Source organism: Macaca thibetana, chromosome 6 (genome assembly GCF_024542745.1).
Source record: "Macaca thibetana thibetana isolate TM-01 chromosome 6, ASM2454274v1, whole genome shotgun sequence".
Taxonomy (NCBI): Eukaryota; Metazoa; Chordata; class Mammalia; order Primates; family Cercopithecidae; genus Macaca; species Macaca thibetana.
In genome coordinates this window covers 90,034,501-90,051,059 of record NC_065583.1, presented here as the reverse complement: position 1 = coordinate 90,051,059, position 16,559 = coordinate 90,034,501, and the positions used below count along the sequence as shown (strand labels likewise).

The 16,559-nt window shown below is 39.4% G+C and overlaps 1 long non-coding RNA gene and 1 pseudogene across 1 annotated transcript in view; both read left to right on the top strand.

Annotated features, from left to right (window-relative positions):
• The window catches only part of LOC126957665 (uncharacterized), a 92,113-nt gene extending 83,028 nt beyond the window's left edge, over window positions 1-9,085 (top strand). Inside the window, exon 3 of the long non-coding RNA XR_007726857.1 lies at window positions 8,230-9,085. This is a non-coding gene — a long non-coding RNA (uncharacterized LOC126957665). The remainder of the gene's footprint in view (window positions 1-8,229) is intronic.
• Window positions 9,086-13,104: 4,019 nt separating this feature from the next.
• LOC126956151 (ras-related protein Rab-5C-like) lies at window positions 13,105-14,489 on the top strand (annotated as a pseudogene).
• The last annotated feature ends 2,070 nt before the right edge of the window (window positions 14,490-16,559 follow it).

Sequence of the window (16,559 nt, the reverse complement as noted above, 5' to 3'; positions counted from 1 at the left end):
AAGCTGGAGGCATCACATTACCTACCTTGAAAATTACAAGGTTACAGTAACCAAGACAGCATGGTACTGGTACCTAAACGGGTACATAGACCAATGGAACAGAATAGAGAGCCCAGAAATAAGGCCTAACATCTACAACCATCTGATCTTTGACAAAGCTGACAAAAATAAACAATAGGGAAAAGACTCCCTATTCAATAAATGGTGCTGGGATAACTGGCTAGCCACCTACAGGAGATTGAAGCTGGACCCTTTCCTGACACCATATACAAATATCAACTCAAGATGGATTAAAGACGTAAATATAAAACCCAGAATTATAAAAATCCTGGAAGACTACCTAGGCAGTACCATCCTGGACATAGGAATGAGCAAAAATTTCGTGACAAAGTCACTAAAAGCAATGGTAACAAAAGCAAAAATTGACAATTGGGATCTAATTGAACTTAAGAGCTTCTGCACAGCAAAAGAAACTAACAACGGAGTAAACAGATAACCTACAGAATCGGAGATATTCTGCAGGCTGCAAACTATGCATCTCACAAAGGTCTAATATCCAAAATCTATAAGGAACTTAAATTTACAAGAGAAAAACAACTCCATTAAAAAGTGGTCAGACTACATGAACAGACACATCTCAAAAGAAGACATGCATGTGGCTAACAAGCATATGAAAAAAAGCTGGCCAGGTGTGGTGGCTCACGCCTATAATCCCAGCACTTTAGGAGGCCGAGGCGGGTGGATCACCAGAGGTCAGGAGTTTGAGACCAGCCTGGTCAACATGGCGAAACCCTGTCTCTACTAAAAATACAAAAATTAGCTGGGCATGGTGGCACACACCTGTAGTCCCAGGTACTTGGGAGGTTGAGGCAGGAGAACTGCTTGAACCCAGGAGGCAGATGTTGCAGTGAGCCAAGATCATGCCACTGTACTCCAGCCTGGGCAACAGAGTGAGACTTGGTGTCAAAAAAAAAAAAAAAAAAAAAAAAAAAGAAGGAAAGAAAGAAAGAAAAGCTCAATATTATGAATCATTAGAGAAAGGCAAATCTATATCACAATGAGATCCCAATGAGTAGTCAGAATGGCTACTATTAAAATGTCAAAAAATAACAGATGCTGGCAAGGCTGTGGAGAAAAGGGAACGCTTATACACTATTGGTGGGACTGTAAATTAGTTCAACCATTGTGGAGAGCAGTATGGTGATTCCTCAGAGAGCTAAAAGCAGAACTACATTTGACCCAACAATCCCTTTACTGGGTATATACCCAAAGGAATATAAAACATTCTACCATAAAGAGACATGCATGTGAATTTTCACTGCAGCACTATTCACAATAACGAAGACATGAAATTAACCTAAATGTCCATCAGTGACAGATAGGATAAAAAAATGTGGTACATATACACCATGGAATATTATGCAGCTGTAAAAAAGAATGGGATCATGTCTTTTGCAGGAACATAGATGGAGCTGGATGCTATCATCCTTAGCAAATTAATACAGGAACAGAAAACCAAATACCACATAGTCTCACTTATAAGTGGGAGCTAAATGATGAGAACTTATGAACACAAAGAAGAAAACAACAGACCCTTGGGCCTACTTGAACCAGGAGGGTGGGAGGAGAGAGAGGAGCAGAAAAGATAACTATTGGGTACTGGGCTAAATACCTGGGTGATGAAATAATCTGTACAACAATCCCCATGACACATTTACCTATGTAATAAACCTTCACATGTACCTCTAAACCTAAAATAAAAGTTAAACATTTTTTTAAGTAAAAAAAATTATGTGACTAGATCTTTATAATCTTTTACATATCTATGACTATTTATTTTGACTGTGTTTGTTGAACTAGAGTTAATTATTATTATTATTATTTTTTGAGATGGAGTTTCACTCGTTGCCCAGGCTGGAGTGCAATGGCACGATCTCAGCTCACTACAACTTCTGCCTCCCTGGTTCACGTGATTCTCCTGCCTCAGCCTCCAAAGTAGCTGGGATTTCAGGCATGCACCACCATGCCCAGCTAAGTTTGTATGTTTAGTAGAGGTGGGGTTTCACCATGTTGGTGAGGCTGGCCTCGAACTCCTGACCTCAGGTGATCCACCCTCCTTGGCCTCTCTAAGTGCTGGGATTACAGGTGTGAGCCACTGCACCTGGTGAGTTAATTCTTTAAGGTTGCAAAATTATTTTTTCCTCTTAGTTGGAATGAAATTTTGTAATAAAATATAAATTGTTAAAATTTCTACAATTCACATTGCTCATGTATAAATTCTGAAGAGAAAATTAACTCTCTTCAGAATGTACGATAATTTCTTGCCTCTGTATCTGTTAGAATATTAGAATATTCTTCTAAAGGCCATTTGGGAACTCATGATAGTTTTGTTTAGGTATCGTTTGATGTAGAAAAGTGTGAAGAGAGGTAAAGATGCTATGAGATGACAAAATAGAAAGTTTAAACATCCCAGTTCAATTCAATTCTCCCTCCCTCCCTCTCTTTATTCCTTCCTTCCCTCCTTCCTCCCTTTCTTCCCTCTTTCATTTCCTCTTTCTTTCTACTTCCCTCCTTTCCTTTTCTCCCTTCATTGCAATGTACCAACACATTATCATGGTCTTTCTCTGTAAGGAATGGGACCCCGTAGATGGCTTTCAAAAAAGGATTCCTGTGTACTAGATAGTCCATTGTTTAGTTTACTATAACCAAGTTATTAAAATTTTGGACCTATGAATATTAAGTGGAACACAGAAACAATGTTGTAAGCCAGAACCACTTCACTATTATGAAATTCATTGAAAAATGTTTGACTTCATCTGTGTAATACAAAGAGCATGTAAATTAGCAGAAGGAGCTATAAAATGTTTAGACAAATATCAAAGTTGACTTTATAAGGAAACAGAGAGAGCCTGATTAGATTCTGGCTCTATGGGAAAACCAGTTGTTTAGAAAAGATGGGTCTGGATAAGAAAAAAACTGATGGTGATTTCTTCCTGAAGCCACCCTTGACTAATTCACCTGCACAGGTCTTTTTGAATTCCTCTAATACTTATAGGCCATCCTATGAATCCAGCAATTTTTTTGTTTTTGTTTTTTGTTTTTCAGATGGAGTCTTGCTCTTGTCACCCAGGCTGGAGTGCAATGGTTTTGATCTTGGCTCACTGCAACCTTCGCCTCCTGGGTTCCAGTGATTCTCCTGCTTTAGCCTCCTGAGTAGCTGGGATTACAGACTCGTGCCACCATGCCTGGCTAGTTTTTGTATTTTTAGAAGAGATGGGATTTCACCATGTTGGCCAGGCTGGTCTTGAACTCCTGACCTCAGGTGATCTGCCTGCCTCGGCCTCCCAAAGTACTGGGATTACAGATGTGAGGCAACGTGCCTGGCCAAATCTAGCATTTTATATTGCTGACAAGATTTAGGTGAGTGAGAAATACAAGTAAATAGTCTATAATAGACCACGACAAATATGTTCTGAGTGCACCATTAGGGTCATGGAAAAATTTCCCCAATTTTTTTTTTCAAAGCAGAGAGATGATTATGGAGATGCACTTTATTACCACTGCTAATATTTTCTTTTCCTTTTTTTTTTTTTTCTTTTCCTGAGGGGTTTTTAAATGACTTTCTTACATTCTCCTGCAAATGACCTTGCTTTTCTTCCAACTGAACTTGGTATCTGGCTCTCCCCTTGACTCTCTATTTAAAGACTGTGTCTTTTTCACTTTTAAACTTTCATGATGTGTGTCACCTAATAGGTCAAGTATAGATCTGGGATTAGAATGAGGTAAAATTGCAATTTTATCTGTGTTTACTTAATCTGTATTTGAAGTTCCTTGTATGGACAGTGGCTTTCCTAAGAACTAATAAGGAGGCTAAAGTAGACTGACTCAGTGGTAGAGCTTCCAAGGAAAGGTGACCTTTACACAGATAGGAAATACTCGCAAAAAAGCATGGTGAGACCAGAGCGCAAATAGACAAAGAAAAGACTTCATTCTAACATAAGTTAAAACAAGTCTTTTTTTTTTTTAACCTTCTACTACTCGCTGTTGTACAATAGTAAAGTATAAGTTATTTGAACTTTTAGGAACAATAAGAAAAGCTGTATAGCAAACCAAAATCATTTCTGTAAGAAAATAGACTTATTTTTGTGCATTTTTTGATAGTGCATTATAGTAAATATTGTAGAATTCTCTTTTGCTAGGAGTGCAAATAATTTTAAACAGACACTATCAACTAAAATATTACTTTGCTTGATTTATTTGATCTAAAAGTCCTCTAAAGCATAACATTTTGTTTTAATTTAAAAAAATTGCTTTTGTAGAGATGGGGGTCTCACCATGTTGCCCAGGCTAGTCTCTTGGTTCCAAGCAATCTTCTTGCATGGGCCTCCCAAAGTGCTGGGATTATAGGTGTGAGCCACTGCGCCTAATTTAAAATGTAAAATTAAACTCCAAATGATATCCATTTATTAGTATTATTGAACATAAATTTACTATTAAGTATGAATTTATTTAACATCAATCTATTATTAATTGCTTTGCTGGGTTGAATCATGCAGTTGTAGTAAGAGTATTTTTTTCTTTTTTTTAAGGAAGACTGTTTTGTAGGGGCTCTATCTCAACATCTTGAACTACCAGTTGAGCTGGTAAGGTGTCCGGAATTGGTGGGTTCTTGGTCTCGCTGACTTCAAGAATGAAGCCGCAGACTCTCGCCATGAGTGTTACAGTTCTTAAAGATGGTGTGTCTGGAGTTTGTTCCTTCAGATGTTCAGATGTGTCTGGAGCTTCTTCCTTCTGGCGGATTGGTGGTCTCACTGTCAGGAGTGAAGCTGCAGACCTTCGTGGTGAGTGTTATAGCTCTTAAAGGCAGCGCATCTTCCCGGTGGGTTCGTGGTCTCGCTGGCTTCAGGAGTGAAGCTGCAGACCTTCGAGCTGAGTGTTACAGCTCTTAAAGGCAGTGTGAACCCAAAGAGTGAGCAGCAGCAAGATTTATTGCAAAGAGCAAAAGAACAAAGCTTCCACGGTGTGGAAGGCGACCCCAGCGGGTCGCAGGTGCTTGCCTCTGCAGCCTGCTTTTATTCCTTTATCTGGCCCCACCCACATCCCACTGATTGGTCCATTTCACAGAGAGCTGATTGGTCCGTTTTGACAGAATGCTGATTGCTGCGTTTACAATCCTTGAGCTAGACAGAGTCACAGAGTGCTAGTTAGCTAGATACAGAGTTACCTAGATACAGAGTACCAATTGGTGTATTCACAAACCTTGAGCTAGACACAGAGTGCTGATTGGTGCATTTACAATCCTTGAGCTAGACACAGAGTCACAGAGTGCTAGTCCTCCAAGTCTCCACTAGGTTAGCTAGATACAGAGTGCTGATTGGTGCACATAGGATCCTCCCGCTAGATATAAAAGTTCTCCAAGTCCCCATCCGGTTCAGGAGCCCAGTTGGCTTCACCCAGTGGATCCTGCATTGGGGCTGCGGGCTGAGCTGCCCACCAGTGACGAGCGGGGCCTGCACTCCTCAGCCCTTGGTCCATGGAGCAGGGGGCTGCGCCCTTCTGGGAGGCTCTGGCCACGCGAGAGCCTATCCTAGGGCAGGAGCTCAGATATGGCGGGCTGCAGGTCCCAAGTCCTGCCCCGCGCGGAAGCAGCTAAGGCCGGGCCAGAATTTGAGTGCAGCGCCGGCGGGCCGGCACTGCTGGGGAACCCAGCGCAATCTCCACAGCTGCTGGCACGGGTGCTAAGCCCCTCACTGCCCTGGGCCGGCAGCGCCGGCTGGCTGCTCCGTGTGCGGGGCCCACCGAGCCTGCGCCGCGCCTGCCAGAACTCGCACTGGTCCGCGAGTGCCGCAGGTGGTCCCGGTTGCCTCCCGTATCTCTCCCTCCACACCTCCCAGCAAGCAGAGGGAGGCGGCTCCGGCCTCAGCCAGCTCTGAGAAGGACTCCCACGGTGCCATGGAGGGCTGAAGCGCTCCTCGAGGCCGAGAAGGGCGAGGGCTGCTAGCACATTGTCACCTCTCAATAACACCTTTTTCCATGGAAACTCATGGAGTTTTAGTTTAAAAAACACTTAAAATACTTATTTTTCGGTCTTAGACATGACTTTTTGAATAAAAATATCTGAACAAACATTCACAGGTGAATTTGTGGCATTAACGTTTGTGTGGGCAGCGTGCTTGGAGTTTCTGAGGGTGCAGAGATTGTATTTCAGAAAAAGGAAGTGGTAGGAGTTAAGGCAATAGAGTATGGTGGGGAGTAGGATGATAGCTAGCTTGCCTGATGCCCAGGAAAATAGGAGAAGGTAAGACTGAAAGGCAGTTTGGGGTGCATTTGGAAATAGCTTGCAACATCTTTGTTCAGTAGACAAGCAGGTATCACAGAATCTTTTTGCTAAGGAGCAGACCTAATCAAGGCAGAGCTTAAACTCAAAATGGAAATTACCAGCCACATTGTTTGGAAGAATAGTGGGCCTAATATGGGGTCAAAACCAAATAAGAGATAAAGCATGTGAAAAGAGAGCAACAGAGAGTTGCAAAAAAGTGCTGAAGAAAAAAATAGATGCAACTTGGTGTTTAATTAGATATGGTGGGGGTGGGAGAGGAATAAAGCAAGATGACTCATGTTTGGAGCCGGAGAGAACAAGTGTACCCTTAACGAACAGGAAGTCAGCAGAAACTAGTTCTTGGAGAAGTTTAATTTTAGAAATGTTAAGTTTGAGGTGCTGCCAGGGCATCCAAATTTAACCCCTTTCTTGGGCCTTTTATTGTAGGGGATAAAAGGCAAGTCCATTCTTTCAGAAAGTGTCCTGCTGTTTACCAATCGCCTACCTTAATTTTCCCAGTGAGCTTCTGACCCTGTTCCCCAGGGTTCTTTGTTTTTTTTTTTTTTTTTGGACGGGCAGGATGAGGTCTTTTCTGTACATTTTTGGGTTTAAGATGTTGGTGAATCTGCAAGATAAGACAACATTTTTCCTTGTTAGTACGGATTATTTTTCATATTAAAGTGACGCTGGTTACTGTGGTTCTCTTCACTAGAGCTTACCAAAGATGCCTTCATACCAGCAGTAAAGCTGTGGAGGAAGGACAGAGTGAGTCACAGGAAAGAATATCCTATCCACCCAGTTCAATTTTACAATCGTGTAGGTAGAACTGGAACTCTGCACAGAGGCCAGGGTTAGAGAGAGAGATGGATTGATCGATTTATCTGCGTGGAAGTGAGTGGAAAGGCAGCGGTAGATCTTCTGAGCGCATGCTTGAGCATGTTCTGCTTTACAACTCACATTTTGTTGGTGGCTGGCTGTGTCTTCTAAAACAGATCAACTGTTCTGGGGCACGGTGAGTCATTCCACGTTGTTTTCTTCCCCGGTTCGACTCTGCATTTGTCCCTAATCAACTTCCTCTTATCTCTAACCATTTTGTCAATGTTTCTGTCTAAGCACTTCTCCTGTCTCCACTGAGGTCAGAAAAAAGGGAAATAGACTGAAATCAACATCCCATCCACAAGGGTATATGAAGTATTCTGCATGTGTGGAGCATCATTCCAGGTTTTTCAATCATATTATGTAAAGAACTGAAGTTAGATAAAAGAAAAGCTTACCTTTACATGACAATTACTAAAAGCTGGAATGAGTTATTGAAAGAGGGCACTGATTCTAAGTATAGAAGAAATGACTAGGTTGGGTACTACCTGCTAGTTGATAATGGAACATAAGATCTTACATATTCTTGGGATAATGTGAATTTTTAAAAATTCTATTTCTTGTAACATATGGGCTGAAGATTGTTTCCCATTACTTTCCGTGCCTGTGTAAGCAGACCCTTATCATTGAGCTTGTGTCTCTCTTTATATATGATTATTTTGTATCTGCCACCTCCTCCATATTGGTTTATACGTTGGCTGATGAAAGTGGAAATTCCATTCTTTCACTTAAGTCTTATTTGCAATCATGTTTTCACATGATTATTATGTATCATAATCAATTCAGAATCACTTTTTTAAAGTGAAAATCATAAATAATTGTCTTTCTATATGCAGCAGGTCATTATGCAAATGACAAAAATATTTCTTTTACAGTAAATAGAGGGAATGAGGAAATAATGTCCTAATTCAGCAGGAACTATTTTTGTTTTGCGTAACTAAGACATTTCCAATTTAGGGAATGCTGGTAGGTCAAGGATCAAGGAAGCTTGGTCAGCAAAAGACTAATGTAATGCATTTTCTCTTTTTCTGCAGATTTCTGTGAATAGACCAGAAGCTGACCTTTACAGGATGTTTGGGTGCAGGTGAGGCTGATTTGAGGCAAATGTGCTTTACAGATCTACAATCTCGTACCTCACTCTGGCTGAAGCACCAGTCCCCAAGTGCAGACTTCTTGCCTGTGTCCTGTATAATATTGTCCAACTCTGAAGCCTCCTACCCTGACCTTGGCCCTTGCTATTTTCTTCAGTGGTTCTGATGATGGAAGAATCAGAAGCGCCTTGTGTATACTGGAAATAGGATCGTGGCGAGGGGTGGCGTGTGTATTTTTGGGTAGTATTTTTCCTTTTTATCATCTCTGTTCTAACTACTTTCTCTGGGCACAGCTTTGCTCTAATTATAGCAAAGGCTAAACAAGGTGAACTTCAGTCTAGGAAATTTTAGTTCTATAATTTTATGGAGAGAAGGCTTTTTCAAATAATTTCCTTGCTTATTGGTTACTTTTTAACCTGCTTTGTGGGATCCATGCAGTTAATTGATTAATCATCTAATTATTACTGGCATGGTTATGGATGTTACTTAGAATTTCAAGGCTTATTTTCCTATAAGTGGGCATAAAAACACAAATCATAGGTTTGTTTTGAGGATTAAATGAGATCATGGCCAGTGGCTAGAACATATATTTCATGAAAAAATCAATTCAGTTCTATTGACACCAGCATTGAGATATGCTAAATTCAATGCTAATTTGGAGTTTCAGAATTCTGAGACTGGCTTGAATAAGTTTATACTAACTTATAGTAGCAACAGTTGTTGAATGCTTACTATGTAGAAGGCATAGTAAGGTGTATGTTAAATACGTTGTATTAATTTAATTCTCTCTACAGCATCAGAAGGTAGGTTCTACCACCTATATTGTTTAGCTTGAATAGAAATAACTTGTCTAGGGATAGCCTGTTAGATCTGTCTGATCCTGAGGTCTGTACTCCAAACTATATTATACTGCCTCTGTGTGACCATTTTCTAATTACAAGTATCATATTTTGAAAGTGAGATACATAAAATTGAGCAGTTGTTCTGTGATTACTGTGAGGTAGACTGTGAGGTGGGAAATGTTACATTTGGAGTGGAAAAAATTATGATTGTGGATTCGGAATTCCATGATCAGGGATGTCTGGGGACAACTTCTTTTCTAGAACGTGGGTTGGGAGCATGGACTCTGGTCCCATATTTTCTGTGTTTGCATCTCAGCTCTGCCACTTTGTAGCTCTGTGACCTAGGACTAACAACTTCCTGAGCCTCAATTTTTTTGTCTATAAAATGATGAAAATGCTGCCCATCTCAGAGTTATGAGGATTAAATGAGTGAATACATGTAGATTCCTTAGAATAGTGACTGACACTTGGCAAGCACCATTAGATATCACCAGCATTTCTATATCTTTCACTTTATATATCTCTTCTGGCTGTCTTCATGTGTGCATAGTTGCACTCTTGCTAAGAAATGCATAGATTTACTTAAGGATGTTGTGAAGCTTGTCCACAGAATTATAATGTGGTTTTGGAGTCTTTAGTATATTATAATAGAGGGAAAAGTTATTACTGTCAATTTTTCCACTTTCAAAAGCAATTATTGCTTAAGAATTACTGGGATTAATTATCTTTCAAATATATAATTCTGAATTTATATTTATAAAATTGATACCTGTTCAAAATCAATATTAGTAGAAACCAAATATATTGAGTGACTTACTTGGCCTTATCTTTAGTCATAATTTCAGATTAGAAGTGAAAGTGAATTTAAAGGACGTGGTTGTGTTGAACCGTCTCTTCTGTTCTTTTCACGCTTGCATGTGAGTGAGGTAAATGGTTAGACAATTCTTAGCCTTTTTGCCCAGCTCAAGGAAGAGTTAATAAAATAACGTTATGTAAAGTGCATTGAACTCCTCAAGAGGGAAGTGTTATATTAATACCTCCCTCACAGTGATGTTCTCAGACTTAATGTTTGTAAATTGCCTTGGTACTCCCAGTAACATCCTGATGAAGCATCATTTTGTTTTATTGCAAGGAGCTCTAAGTTACACAGAATACAAGTTAAGGGGGAAATAATATCCCAGTCTTTATTTTACAATCAGAAGTACATGAAATAGAGAGAAAACATTTTGTTCCAGTTGTGAACGGTAAAATTGATCATTTGTTTTTTTTCTCTCTGTTACTTTTGGGATGGGGTAGAGTTTATAATGTAGTTTAATTGAGTACTCATGGTTAGAGTATTTAATGGCAGAATTGGTGATCACGATACAAAGAGATCTTTAAGGACACTGGTATTCAAATTTTTAAAGTTAAATTCCAATTTTAAGAGTCAGTTTTTTTATATGATTACTATTAAGTTTGGCATTTTTGAGACATGTCTTAAATCAATATCTGTAATACTTACAAACATCAGTAGGGAGAATCATATTGTAAACACATATTCTTGCTGTAGGGTACATTTTAAATGTCTAAACACTAATCAATATAGCAAAATTAAGTATTGACTAAAATAGCTTTATAATAAGTAATTATTGGTTTGCTCTTTTAGAAATTAGACATTTTCACTTTGGGAATAAAGAGTAAATTTACTGTCATGAAATTAAAGTGTTTTTGACCTTTTTGTACAACTTTCCTCTGTCTATGAAATGATTAGGTTTAAATATGATTGCACAGCTGTATTATGTTGCAAGCATCAATTTTTAATTATTATAAGGTCAATGTTAGAACAAATGTGATTAGAACAGTACCTCAGTGCAGTTATTTGCTTTCTACTCAGAAACCACTCTGTGTTTACTAAAACTAACCCAAACCTCTCTCGGTTGATATGGCTAATTAGATTCTTGCCAAATCCTTTGTTTTCCTCAGTGTTCATTCTACGTATGTTATTTTGTTGATTCTTTCAGTTTTTTAAAATACAAATTTCTTGATTTATTTGTTCCCTTCATAGGGGGACATTTATTTTTCTATGTGTCTATGTGTGCACATCTCTCTGTGTGTATAACCGCAGATAACAGTAGCTTCACAATCCTCCTGCCTTGTATAGCACAAATATTTCTTCCACACAATATTATTGGGCACTGATTTGTATGAAGCACATCTAAATAGAAAAGGAGTTTCCTTGCCAAGCCTAGGTTTTTATGATTCTATGTTCACAGAGATTTGCTGCTTTCCTGAGTTTTTAGTTTCTTCAAATTAAAAGTTTCCTGCTACATAAAAACATGACAAAAATTTCCTGCTACATAAAAACATGACACATTATTCATTAAAATTCCCAAGATTTTCAGCATTAATAGTAATTCAGGTTTTAATCACAAAAGTGGTTTTCTAATTCTTAATTAGTTGTTCAGATTTCATTTACTGTTGACATATTATCTACATTTTAAAAACAGCAATAATACTGGGCAAAAAAATTTGTTGCCTTTAGTAAATGAAGCAGCCTAAGATTTTCTGCACAGAACACACAGGCCGAATAGTCCATCTTTGTGGCTTGGGGAATGAGTGGTCAGATGTTGCCTGGGCTCCACTGAGGGTCTTAAGATGTAGCAGTAAAGGGAAATCACTTGGCTATGGCAAGTGGAAGAAGGGCTGGTGGAGTAGTGATGCATTAGCAGGAATAAGCAGAATGTGCTACTAAGAAGGTAAGTCTTACCTTTGATTCATTAATAATTCTTCAGTCGATTTCATGGGAGTATAAAGGAACACTTAAGAGAACTTACTCTTATGTTAGATGATGCAGCTTTCACCCCATAATCCCTTCTCATCTGTTACATTATTTTTGAGTCATATATTCTGAAAACAGTTGCTTTTGAAAAATAAATATGTAGGGTCCTCTTGTTGAATACTTTCAAGTTCTATGTAGGGTCTAATGATATAATTCCCCACATTGTAACAATGAGGGAGAAGATATTTTGGAATTGGATGGTTCTTCCCCAAATCTCTTAAATTATATTACCCAAGAGGAAGCTAATTCTGAGTGGTGTTGTGGAAGCCTAGTTATGGTAGTCAATGCTGAGAGTCTCTTGGAAACATCTTGACATAAATGTCTCCAGAACCTCTGACTGTAAAGGTTCATGTACAACAGAAGCCCGTGACAGGCTTGCATTTCAAAGTTTCTAGTTTCAGGAACTGCTCTTAGCTACTGGGCTCTTAGTTACTAAGCTATTTAGACCCAGCATATTTATCATATTTATAGTTATTATACTTAGTTGCTCAACAAGTCTAAAAAAAGATAGCTACAAAACTGTTTTTATGTTTCTGCCAATAGCTTAAATATCATTTTTCACATTTTCTAAATCATATTGAATGGAGAGATTCTATGATTAAAAAATAACGAATCTAATCGCCAAGTTCCTCTTATTCTCCAGCCCTTCTACTGCCTCCACCATCACTACTTATTGACCAAAATATTTATGAATAATGCACTGCAAACATTTCTGCAGAAATTCCTCTTCTTATAAACAAGGCACCATAGAAAGCTCATGAATGAACAATTTTATAGAGTGTAAAAGCCAAAGAAATGTTAATCAAGGTTAAAATTATGCCTTCTTCCTGTCAGCCACAGAAATTAGGTAAAAGCTTTGTTTTCTGATGCGGCAATTTCATGGAACCTTTCTCAGTTACATGGAGCCTTTCTCAGTTACCTTCACTGAGCCCAACCCTTTTTCCAAGATGTCATTAAAACATTTTCACAAGAGAAGAGGGCCAGCTGTGACACTTCATTTTTCAGTCTCTAACTGCCTCTGGATTTGCTTTACCTTTCAAGTCTGCACTAACATCCAGGTTTTGGATAATATGACAATTTGCATGGATTACATATTTAGAGCAGATTATAACATGTTTGGTTTGGTGGTCAGATGAGTCTAGTGTAGGGAATATAAATATGGCTCAGTATGAAAAGGTACAAGAGTAGCATACTGCTATATTTCTAAATTGAATAAAATTGATATACTCATTATCCACCTTAGTTTGGCTAGATATTCAGTAATGGCTGTAATTGGTTTGTTCCTACCCTCTTTTTTGGTACGATGCAGGAAACTTCTGTGGCCTACACACTAGGAAAAAGGCAGGGAAGGACTTTTGGTCCTCCGTTTACTTTTTTTTTTGCATTGTGATAGACGCTTATAGTTATAAGCCTTGATGGTCTAATTTTAGGTGCTCTACTTACTCCAAGCCAAGCTAGGAGAGGATAGGAAACTTTGTCAAAGCTTAAAGGCTACTAGGAAATGAAATTTTTGAATAGCCTGGAATCACTTTCCCTACCTGGTCATATCACCTCTTCTAGGGTGTGGTGAAGAATTTTCATGAAGCCGCATGAGTAGCCAATTATTCTATGAAAATTGATCAGCCACATCATAAAAATGAAAAATAACATGATAGGAGGATGAAGTCTGGAACACTGCCTTTGGGGAGAGAAGCAGAGCTGGTCCAAGCCCTGGCCCCAAGTAAAGCCACTGCCCCGGAGCCACCTTGGAGGTCCCTCTCCCCACTAGATGCCTTTTTGCACAGCACTGGGCTCTGGTCCCTGCTCCCACCTCTCTGGACCACTGCACCTGGATGAGCAGTGGCGAGTTGGGGAGGCACAGCGTGACCCAATAAGATCTGTCTATTTAAGCTTGTTCTGCTGGATCTGCAGTGGGCAAATCCAACCTGTCCTCTGCCTTGTGAAGGGACAATTTCATGAGTACCAGGAGAGCACAATCGGAGCAGCCTTCCTCACACAGAATGTCTGCTTGGACAACACAACAGTCAGGTTTGAGATCTGGGACATGGTTGGACAGGAGTGGTATCACAGCCTGGCCGCCATGTATTCTTGGGAAGCCCAGGCTGCCATCATGGTCTATGACGTCACCAATACAGATACATTTGCTGGAGATAAGAACTGGGTGAAGGAGCTATCGAGGCAGGCCAGCCCCAACATGGTCCTTGCACTCACAGGTAACAAGGCAGACCTGGCCAGTAAGAAAGCCCTGGAATTCCAGGAAGCACAAGCCTATGCAGACAACAACAGTTGGCTGTTCATGGAGACATCAGCAAAGGCTGCAATGAATGTGAATGAAATTTTCATGGCCATAGCTGAGAAGCTTCCCAAGAACAAGCCCCAGAATGCAGCTGGTGCTCCAGACAGAAACCAAGGTGTGGGACCTCCAGGAGAACCAGCCGGCCAGCCCCAGCCAGTGTTGCAGCAATGGAGTCCCCCTTGCCTGCCGCTGCCCCCACCTTCTCCACCTTAACGACCTGAAATCCACTCTTACCAATCGTACTTAACGACTTGGGCCACCTCTTGGGTAAGGGGGTAGGAGTAGGAGTCCACCATGATTTCTCCATATAATTTTGGTCATAGGCCATAGTGAGTTATTTCACCTATACCTTTCTGTACAAATGCTAATTCGACTTAAATCTGAAGTCACTTTTTAAATATATATGATCTTCTGCTCTTCCCACTTCCTCCTCTTCCTACTGCTTTCCCACTTTTCTTTTGCTGGTTGTAGCCACATGCTCCCCTCTGGGAAACCACAGCATTATCACAGCATTATTGTGACAGCCACAAACCCGTTGCCTACAACTCCTCCACCCTCGGTCACCCTGACCTCTGGCTCTGAGCCAAGTTCTGACCAAATCATGATGAGTATTTGGGGGTGGCTGGGTAGAGGGGATAGTGGGAGGGGACAGAACCAACTTCTTCTTGTATTTTGTATTGTATGTTTTCTTCAAAATGTAACCAATCAGTATCTTGTCAATATAGTCAAAATGTGGTTGATCATATTTTTGTAGGATAATTGGCTACTCATGTGGCGTCATGAAAATTCTTCACCACATTCAAAAGGGGGTGATATGACCAGGTAGTGAAAGTGATTCTGGACTATTCAAAAATTTCAATATAGTTAGATAAAAAATTAATATGACAATGAGGTAATAGTTTATACTCACTACATAACAAAAAATAAAAATTAGGGCTATAACAAGTGATGATAAAGAAAGGGAGTAATGAAACACATAAGCTGTCAGTGGGAATATAAGCAGGTGCAACCACACACAATGCTCACAACACTTAACCACTGTGTCAGGCATTAATGCTTTAGTTACTGAATTGTGAGAAAGTCTCTGTTGGCTAAGAGACTGGCTAGGTATGATGACCAACTTGTCCTGTTGTAACTTTTCTGGCTTACTGAAATGTCCTGTCCTGGAAGCCCTCTCAGTCCCAGGAAAGCTGGGATAGTGTAGGTTACCCTGTGGACATAGCAATTGCAAGGGGATCCTCCAGAGACTTAGGGCAGCAGTTGTTTATTAAGTGTGGAATTATTTCAATATTTTACAAACAGGTCAAGTCATCCTGGTGTGTAGCAGCCTGGATACATGCACTTTGGAAAACATTTCGGCATTTGGCGTTCTGTGAACTTCAATATACACATGCTCTGTGACTCCCAAGTTCCTCTCAGTGGCATATAGATTAGAGCAACTCTTGAGCATGTTTGTTAGGAAATGTGTACAAGAATTTCATGGCCGCATTGTATGTAATAACAAAAAAAGTTGGAAACAAACATTCTGCAACGAGACATTAGATGACTGTATTGTGCTTTTCATACAATGGAATACTATGAAGCAGTAGCACTGAAGGGACCAGCATGAACTCCTCTCACAAATGATATTGAGCCAAAGAAACAAGTCGAAAAATACAGAGGATATGGTTGATTTATATAAAGTTAGAATCAGGCAAAAGTAAGTAATATTTTAAAGAGATACAAACATAAAATTATAAATAATAGCAAGTAGCTAATAAATACAAAAATTTCTGGTGGTGATTACCTGTGGGATACAGGAAGGGGCTCACAAAAGGCTTCAAAGTTCTTGCAATATTCCATTTTTAAGCTAACTAGTGATATGTGGTTGTTCTCTTTATTCTTTTCACCTAATGCATGCTTTATAAATTGTTTAATATGTTTACAATATTTAATAACAAATTTTAAATCTCAAAAGTTAAATTTTTGGGGGGCCCTGTCAATGTTTACATCTTTCATATCCTTCAAAAGCAAATAGAAAACCAATCATTTAACAAATATTTATTGATTCATTGCTGTGCACTAGGTACAGAAAGATTAAAAAAATAAAAATGCCTCCCTTGAAAGGCATAAATTCTAGTGAGGGAGAATAACAATAAGTCTCTATATAAATAAGTATGTAAGTAAGTAGGTACAATATATCTGTGATAAAATTCAGTTTGAGATTATCATTAGAAAATAACAAAAACCAGCCCTGGCATGGTGGCTTATGCTTGTAATCACAGCACTTTGGGAGGCTGAAGTGGGCAGATAACTTGAGGTCAGGAGTTTGAGACCA